Source organism: Helianthus annuus, chromosome 14, assembly GCF_002127325.2.
Source record: "Helianthus annuus cultivar XRQ/B chromosome 14, HanXRQr2.0-SUNRISE, whole genome shotgun sequence".
Lineage (NCBI taxonomy): Eukaryota > Viridiplantae > Streptophyta > Magnoliopsida > Asterales > Asteraceae > Helianthus > Helianthus annuus.
The window spans coordinates 106,047,285-106,056,808 of record NC_035446.2 but is presented as its reverse complement, the minus strand read 5'-3'; the positions used below and the strand labels follow the sequence as shown (position 1 = coordinate 106,056,808).

At 36.8% G+C, this 9,524-nt stretch overlaps 1 long non-coding RNA gene across 1 annotated transcript; it reads left to right on the top strand.

Annotated features, from left to right (window-relative positions):
* The first annotated feature begins 687 nt into the window (after window positions 1-687).
* Window positions 688-1,292, top strand: LOC110905704. The gene is made up of 2 exons (XR_002573355.2): window positions 688-863; window positions 1,096-1,292. It is a non-coding gene; the product is annotated as an uncharacterized LOC110905704 (long non-coding RNA).
* The last annotated feature ends 8,232 nt before the right edge of the window (window positions 1,293-9,524 follow it).

The window sequence follows — 9,524 nt, the reverse complement described above, 5'->3', positions numbered from 1 at the left end:
ATTGTGGCCGTGATAGTTTAACGCACCGCCCCGACAACCCTAAGCTTTTTGTGAAAATATGAGTTGGTAGAAATGGGTCATCTTTTTGTATGGTTTGGGGCGTGGCAAGTTTGGTTGACTCGCAAACACTGTAATGTCCATTTTAAACACTATTACAATGACAAAAATGAATATTTTAACATAACAATTTTACAAGTGGCATTTACCATAGCCTAATGCAATTGATTTATCCAAAAACTCTATGGTAGTGGTTTTGTTTGGATGATTAGGTGCTAGTAGGAGTTTCATGAACTACACAAAAGAGATTGAAGCAATTTCAGAAATGTGAAAGTGCAAGATTAAATAAAACTATTGACATAAATTTGAACTACTCACTGTCAAGTCTAAACAGAACATTCAGTAGCAGTTAAATTATACAAAAGATTAAGACCAACTAAGGGGTATGGGGGCCATGGTTGGGTCATGATTTACCATGTAGGACCATTATTTATGTGCTACATCACCCCCTCTTTATTAAATCATGGTGGTTTTCATGGATTAAACCACGACAACAACAGCCCTCCCATATGATGATTTTAAGACAAAAATAAATATAAAAATAAAGGGGATAGTGGGTTGGGTCATGATCACACACTTAGGGTAATGGTTTTGGATGGTGGATTAGAGGTGGATGACATAGCGCCTATGTAGAGGGTCATGGTGGTCATGAAGGTCATGACCACACCCTATAGGCTAGGTGCCTAAAAAATGTTCAAAGACAATTAAATTTGCAAAGACCCAAGATTGTTGATTTTGGCATGGTTAGACACTACTATGAAGGTGTGACTTAATTCAACAGTCAATACTCGTGTAGTCAATATCAAGTATGTACTCCCAACTCAACTTTTAATTTTATTGAACTTAAAATCGATGACTTTTGGACCATACTTTTCATTAGAACATATTCTTAAATACTTGTTATAATAAAAGGGTTACTTGTGAAAAGTCTAAAAATGAAGTAGATTAGGTGTTTGAAGGAAACATAATATTCTTATAAACCTAATCTTGTTAGCAGTTTATAAAAATAATCTTGTTAACTTTGTGATTTTTTTATAGGTAATTGTTAGTAACATTGCTAATAAGGCGCTCGCATGAGGATCATTTTTACTTGCATGAAGATTGTGAAAGTGGTTCATGAAACATTTGTTAGATGTTTTTTGATGTTTGATATTTAGAATTAATTTGACATTGATTAGATATGTGTTTTCAAACATTTGGAATATGTTTGGATAATGATCAAACTTTTTATTGAATTGATGATGGTATGATTTTTAAGCTCTATAGTATTATTTTAATTTCACTTTTTTTTTTTTTTTTGATAATAGTATGATAAACGTATGTAGTGGCACTTATTAATGTGATTTTTGTAGCAAAAATTATGTGCTACTAAAAGTAGTATGAATATTCAACCAAAAAAATAGTTTTTATCGACACAAAATTTGTGCCACAAAAAGTTTCTTTTATTATATTGTGGCAAAAACAAAATGTGCCACTAAAAGTCTAAAAATTTACAGTGGCACACTGAAAGTGCCACTAAAAGGTTTTAGTGACACTGCTTCTAGTGGCCCTTTTTTTGTGTGCCACTCATTCTTTAAAGGGTTTTCAGTGGCACTTTATTGGCTTTTCGTGGCACTTTTTGTGTGTCACTATATGGCATTCTTTTTGTAGTGAATAAGTTCAACTTCTGAGATGAAAACGTCTAAGGATTCAGTTTTGGTTGCCTATGATGCAAATTTTCCACCGCTCAAGGCTGAAAACTTTAAAATTCAGGTTGCTAGAATCAAGGTTACACCTAAGGCTGCTGAGGCCTGGGTGGACACCATGTTTGATTAAGCGGTTGGAATTGCCGGAGCTTCCTTTATCGCGAAGCATGAATCGGCATCTTTATTAATTGAAATTTATTGTGTTAATTTGTTTGAGTATTTGATAAAGTTTGAATGTGCAGGTGCTAAATGCTGATGAAGATTGTGAGAGTGTTGCACAGGAAGAGGTTGAAGATCCCTGGTTTTGGTCAGACAGGGAGTTTGTTTGTTGTTTTGTATAAATTTGAATTGTGTTTGATGATTGTTGTTTGCTTGTTTGCTGTTTGTTTGTTTGGTTGATGATTGTGATGTTTGAAGTTAGTTTGCTTTGAATAAGTGTTGAGTGACTACGCCGAAACCCTCACGGCTGAACAAGCATGATTACTGTCACAGGTTGAAGAACGGTTTTCTAACTGTCAAAATCAATGGGTTGTAAATCATGGGGGTACGTTATATTTTCTGCAAAACAGAGCATGAGATGCAGAAAATGGATGGCGAGACAAAGCTATCAGTATCGGTTTGTCAAATTTCTTTAATGATTTTGCATTTTAGGGGGAGATATATTGTCAGAAAATACAAAAACATTAGAAAATTTGAAAAAGTCAAAAACATGATAAAATTCAAAAATTTTAGTTTTGCGTAAAAAGAGGAAATGATAGTACATCAGTAGACAGTTACAGTATGCTAAAGAATTGTAATGATTAAATAGCGTTAAACAGTCTCACTGATGATATGCCGATAGGTTTTTATACATTTAGTAGACTTTTTCGGGATATAAACCTAAATTCAAATACTTGCTTATTTCGTGGGGAACACTACTTGGATATATAGGTAACCCCTGAAATTTCGTTTGAAAGGTCCCATATTCTGAGATACTAGGTCTTTATACTCAGTGATATCTGGGGTATTATTCCGGGACTTCTGTTTTATGGAAGTACTGACCTAGTCCCCGAATAATACTTTCTGCAAAATGCTTGAAACATAGCATCGCCCTCAGCAAGCTGATGAAACAATAAAATTGATAGTCGCTGCTGTTGTAATTAAAAGATCCTCTAATGGGGACACACCAAAAAGTCGAGCCGTCATCTCTCTGCTGAACGGAAGTTCTGACCTGAGCTCTCACGGTTTCGCATCTAACCCCTTACAGATATCATCTGTGGTATACTCACCTGTAAGACAGAATATCTGGGATTTGGATACGGGAGTATATTCAAGAGGTGGGACACATGAATGAGTTTAAGTCTTAAAATATCTAAATCGTATCCTGAATCAGTTGAAATTTGTATGAAAATTTAAAATGGATCAGTATATCGACAATCTAAGTGAATTGTTCAATTCTTAACGTGAATTTAAGCTCAACGGTACTTGTGACTTGTCAAAAACTGATATGATCCTCTGTCGCATACTCAAAACAAAAATATTATCTGTAAATATGTTTGTACATATTTCTTACTGCTTTATATTTTCAGAAAATACAAAAAGATTTTGATTTCTGCTTTATTTTCGACAACCGATGTCTGAGTTGCTGAGTTTCAAAATCTAAGTAAGCTGATTGTGTTTCTGAAAATAAAACAAGTTCATTAATTTGAAACTTGAAATTTCTAGAAAAACTTTAAAAACAGTTTGTGAATATCTTCAAGGTCATTAATTTGAACTTGATTGATTAACTGAGAGGGATTTGGATGTGTAAGTTGTTAAAATCTTTGTAATAGAGATAGTTTATGATCTGATTTGTTAATATTGTCAAAACTATGAAGTTTGTTGACAGGGGGAGTGTATTAGAGAACATGTTTAATGATTTCGAAAATATTGTTACTTATGAATGTTTGAGGATTACAGGAAAGATCCAGACTACGATCCCAAGAGCTGAGTCTAAGGGGGAGTCTGAAGACGAGCTCAATGAAAATGAAAGCATACATAGAGCCAGATATCATTTCTGGAAGAGCTTGTAGCCGGAAAGCAAGGTGTCGATCCCAAAAGCACGGAAGCTTGACGAAAGGGGGAGCCTGAAGAGTTTACCAAAAGGGGAAGCTGAAGCTGAAGACAGATCCACCGGGATTCTGTTTAAGCAAGGGGGAGTCTGTGTTGCTAAAGACGTGTTAAAGCTTTAAGAAGACTCAAAAAGAGAGAGAAAGAAAAGATGCTACGAGTTGACTACGGATTGACTACAGCAATATCCAAGGGGAGTCTGTTAATGCATTATTTGTCTATCGCTTACGTCAATCTAGTCCGTAGCAGAAACCGAAGAAAACGGGAGTTATATTGTTATTTTAGTGATGTTTAGTCAAAAAGGCAAGGTGACATAATTGTAATTAATGAGATTCCTCATTAAACTCCTTGGCCTATAAATAGAACCTTTAGGGTTCTCATTTAGAACTTTTGTCACAGTTGTCATTAGGAGCTTACAAGTTGTAGAGAGAGAAACTAGAGAGAGAAAGTGACATCGTGATTCAGGTTTTGTATGTTTTCAGATTTAATCAATAGAATCACAGTTTATATTACATCACGTGTGTTCGGTCGCGTTCGTGTACGGATTCCGCAAGTTATACGTTCTTTTCGCAATCGTTTCGGAGTCAAACCGGTCCTAACAAACCTCCATCATTTCTGATCGTGACTCACATTTTACATCTGAATTGTGGCGAGCTATGCATAAGTCCTTTGGTTCTCGATTAGACATGAGCACGGCATATCATCCACAGACGGATGGGCAATCTGAACGCACCATCCAAACTCTTGAAGACATGCTTAGGGCATGCGTAATCGACTTTGGTAATGGCTGGGAAAAACACCTCCCGTTAGTGGAGTTTTCGTATAACAACAGTTACCACACCAGCATCCAGGCCGATCCGTTTGAGGCATTGTATAACCTCTTTGTTGGGTAGAGGTTGGCGACAGTCAAATCACTGGCCCAGAACTTGTAGTAGATACAACCGAGAAGGTTGCTCAGATACGACAACGAATGGTGGCAGCTCGTGACCGTCAGAAAAGCTATGCTGATAAGCGAAGAAAGCCACTCGAGTTCCAGGTTGGTGATCGGGTGCTACTCATAGTCTCACCTTGGAAAGGTGTAGTTCGTTTTGGAAAACGAGGCAAGCTCAATCCGCGTTATGTCGGACCGTTCGAAATCATTGAGAAAATTGGCAAAGTTGCCTACAAGCTGAATCTACCGGCAGAACTCAGCGGAGTTCACAACGTCTTCCATGTGTCGAATCTGAAGAAGTGTCTGTCAGATGAGACCCTCATAGTTCCTCTCAAGGAGCTCACTATCGACGACCAGCTGCGATTCGTCGAGGAACCAGTCGAAATCACAGACCGAGACGTCAAGATTCTCAAGCGTACCAGGATACCTCTTGTTCGAATTCGTTGGGATTCCCGTCGTGGCCCAGAGTATACCTGGGAACGAGAAGACCAAATGAAACTCAAGTACCCCCCCCCCAGCTGTTTAAGAAAAGTGAAACCACTACTGAGGCGGAAGCTACTGCGGAATTTCGGGACGAAATTCCAACCAACGGGGGGATGATGTGACACCCCAGGAAACCACACAACTTAACTAGCCTCCTCAGTAACCATGTGCTAAATTTCGGGACGAAATTCTCTTAACAGGGGGAGAATGTGACAACCCTCAGAATTACATGTATCCGCACGATTCATTAATGTTAATTAAAGTGCTTGATGCCTGTGTTGAATTACTTAACTGTTTTCTGATTACTGTGTCATACTTACATGTGTTTGTTAACATACTAGTCTTGTGCAGAAAAGTTACTAAATAGTCCTGTATGCTTTCCCAAGAGTTGGGAATTAAAAATGTTACAAAAAGGATATATATATATATAGGACACTAAACGGAATAACTTAGCACTTTAACGGAACGGTATCTAACCGAACAACCGGACATTACCCGGAACACTAAAATATTGCAAGAAGCATTGTTTTATTTTTTTTTGAGCTAGCTATGGTCCCCGAGCACTATAACACACTGCATAAAGCATGTAACACACTAACAAGACTTAACACCTTAACCTTCCACTAATTATTTCTTATCACCAAACTTTACACTTTACCCCCCCCCCCAGGTGCTATAACCGGCCCCTAGTGCCCCCACACACCCAAGATTATGATAATCTTCCTAGATCCCTAAAATATATTTCTTGGATTTGTTGAGATGATGCTTGTACTTGGGGGAACATATGAACTATTGGATAGTAACATTCCTACTACAAATAACCACCCTCATCTCACCATCTTCATTCACCACAAAATCCCTTCTCCTTCTTCCCCATAGCTACGGCCACCATACACCACCCACACCACCATTGTTTTCAATCCAAGTTCAAGCATTCCAAGGCCATCCTAGGGTGTAAAAAGGTGAATAACGAATCTTGGTGTTCTCGGAAGTTCAAGGACCTTCTTCATTTGCTATTAACCACCACTTTTCTCCTCTTGAACATCCCTAGCCTTGAGCTAGTGGTAAGAACATCCTACACTTCATATTTCATCTTATCTTAGTGGTTAAAAGAAGGTTCATGATGATAATCTTAAAGAACACTAGGAAACTTGAACTTGAAACATGAACATAAGTTAAAGCTATGAAGAAATCATGTTGTTTAGTGTTGATATACTTGTTGATTGTTGATTGCTTGTAGAAATGATGTTGATCATCATGTAGTCTTGCTAGATCATGATTAAAAACATAATCTAGAAAGATGAGAGGATGAACATGTTGAAAGTTATGAATCATCTTCACTAAAATCATGGACATGAATGAATATAATGGTTCTTGTAAAAAAATAATGAACAAAGTAAGTGGAAGTCTTGTAAATCTAAATATTTCAAGTATGATTTACCAAGAAACCAAGTTAAAAATACAAGTTTACTAAATCTGGGTTCTTACATAAATGTACATCAATTTTTAGTGGTTAACAAAGTTAAGAAACACATGTGTAACAAGAAAAATACATGAAGAAACATTTTTGGAAAATATGAACATAAGTTGTAAAGATCCATATTCTCTAAAAATGGAATTTTTAAAGAAACAATCACACTTTAAAGGGGTAACAAGACTTACTAAATACACTAGTAAGTTATTACACATTTTTATAAATTTTCAAGTTCATGAGATGGTAATTTATGCTTGCTTTAACAAGATTGTTAAGTAAAGATTGTATATTGTTGATTGATGATTATTGATTAAAATTTCTAAAAGAAAATGATATGCTTATAAGCATGGGCACCTCCATTTACAAAGGAAACTCTGGAGAAATTTTCTAAAATCCCAACACTTAGAAAATATTTTTCTAAACAAGCGTTACAAGTATATTTTATAACTTGTGTTTCGAATATAAACTTCGCCATAATTTTTGTAACAAAATACAAAGTGTCGGAGGTTGGTTTTTGTAAATAAAAATGGGTAAATATATATATATAGAATATATATCTTATACTAGAACACTAGTGTGGATACTTGTTTATTTTGTGAGATAGTTATATTATTTTAGGATAAAATAATCTAACTTAACAAAGTACCTTGATATTAAAATTGTGTGGTACGTGATAGAAGTAATGAGTAGATATACCGTACGTAGGATACGTGTTATGCATGAGAAACTGATTGTTATCTTTACCTTATTAGGACGTGCTTGATTTCCTGATGTTTTTGAGTAATTAATCTAACCGAGCAAACCGAGGTGAGTTCACACACTTTCAAAGGCATGGGATTTCCCGGTGGTTGGGAATGGGTTAAAGAATTAATACGAAACCTACATATCCTCCTTGGGTAGGATATGTACGGCCATCCTCCATAGGTAGGATGCCAATATTAATCCTGCGTATTCTCCTTGGGTAGAATACGTACGTTCGTCCTCCTTGGGTAGGACAACACCCTTAAAACTTACTAGACAAAACTCTATCATGAAGTTCCTCATTTTATATCAACTTAATCGCCGAGGCCAATGGCGAGCGGGTCATTAGTTAATAGCGCTATTAGGTTTAACAAACCTCACACCGTGCCAGTCGGACGGGCGTGTACTAATGGACTATGGCAAACTGTCAGTGATGATAGACACTGATGTAGGGCACAAATTACTTTCGTTAGTAGTCGATATGGTACGGTCTAGTGGTTCACAATGGGAAGCCCCCACTGATCATGGATATGGTTTGGGTAATAAAAAAGGAACTGGTTAATCATACTTTCAACTATGGGTTAACCCCCCCCCCCCACGACAATTAAGCCAACAAAACACAAACCATGTTTTTGAAAACAACTTAAAACTAGACAACCAACCGTGAACTCACTCAACTTTGTTGTTGACTCGTTACATGCCTTACAGGTCGTTAGATGCTTATGGAGCTTGCACGAGGAAGGAGTCGTTATGAGATATGGACTATTATGTCCCGTACTTAATAAATAAACTTTATGAACCTATGGAACTTATGTTTTGGTCTTTAGACTTATGAACTATGACCTTATGTTTTGGACTTACGTTTTATGCTTCCGTTGTTTAAGTTGAACTTGGTTACTTTCTTTTGGTCACCAATTGTATTGTGGTTGGTCTTATTTACTTAATTATGTTGTTCAATATGATTATTGGCTCGATCCTGGTCATGTCACGCCTCCAAGCGGTGATACTCCGCATGGTGGATTTTGGGGGTGTGACACTTTTCAACAACAATGATTATTATCGGAAAGCAATTTATCATCAAGTTGCTCAACAATCATATCAACAACAACCACAAACTGCTCATGCTAGGAAGGAGACTGAAGAATCATCAAAGAGAGCTTGTATGGTTGTCACGGCCCCCGGCCCGGTTTGACCCGGTCAGGAGCCGCGGGACAGGAAACCCGTGGTATTTAATTGATGTGACAGCGGAAGGTTTTAACAAGATCTTTTAAAAACTTGAAATGCCCGTTTATTTTATTTCATAGTTCGGGATAAACCCCGTAATTTACAATAAAGTGATTTCACTGGGAAATTCTTATTTTACAAAACATGTTTCTTTATTTATATCGAGCCACTTCCTTAAGCTTGTAGTGCTTCACGACACTTTTCCTGGATCACAATAGATCACCTGAAACATGTTTGAAAAAGGTTTTGTTAGCGGGAAATACTGAGTGAATCATTTTTTTTTGTCTAAAATGACGCATTATTTATAATTTACAGTATTAAGAGCGATTACAATGTTTATATATTTCAACCATCTACCCACGGTATTTGTCACTCGACCACCTATTGGCTATCTCGTTGTCCAATGGTGACGGTTATCAAGTAATGTATACAAAACCCCACATACCGGCTGTAATGGAAGACTACAAAGACTTAAATCCCTGTAATTATAACTTTGAAACAAACATGATTTTGAAAGCAAAGTTGGTAAAAAAAAAGAGAATGACTCACATTGCAGATTTATACGGGCAGAGTTTAGCCTACTGATTAGCCTGATAACCTAATTTAAATAACAATGCACACGAACTAGGTCAGTAACTAATACAGCATTTACGATAACTCACGAGATTAAAACCCTCACGACAAATGACAAAGTGCAATACTTAAACATCCATCGAATTTACGACGAATGACAATGTATAAACCCTAATTTGAGCAGCACTTAAACATTCATCGGATAGTTTCAATCGATCGGACATTGAATCGTAGCAGCGATCGAGTTAATACCCGGTATCGTAGCAGC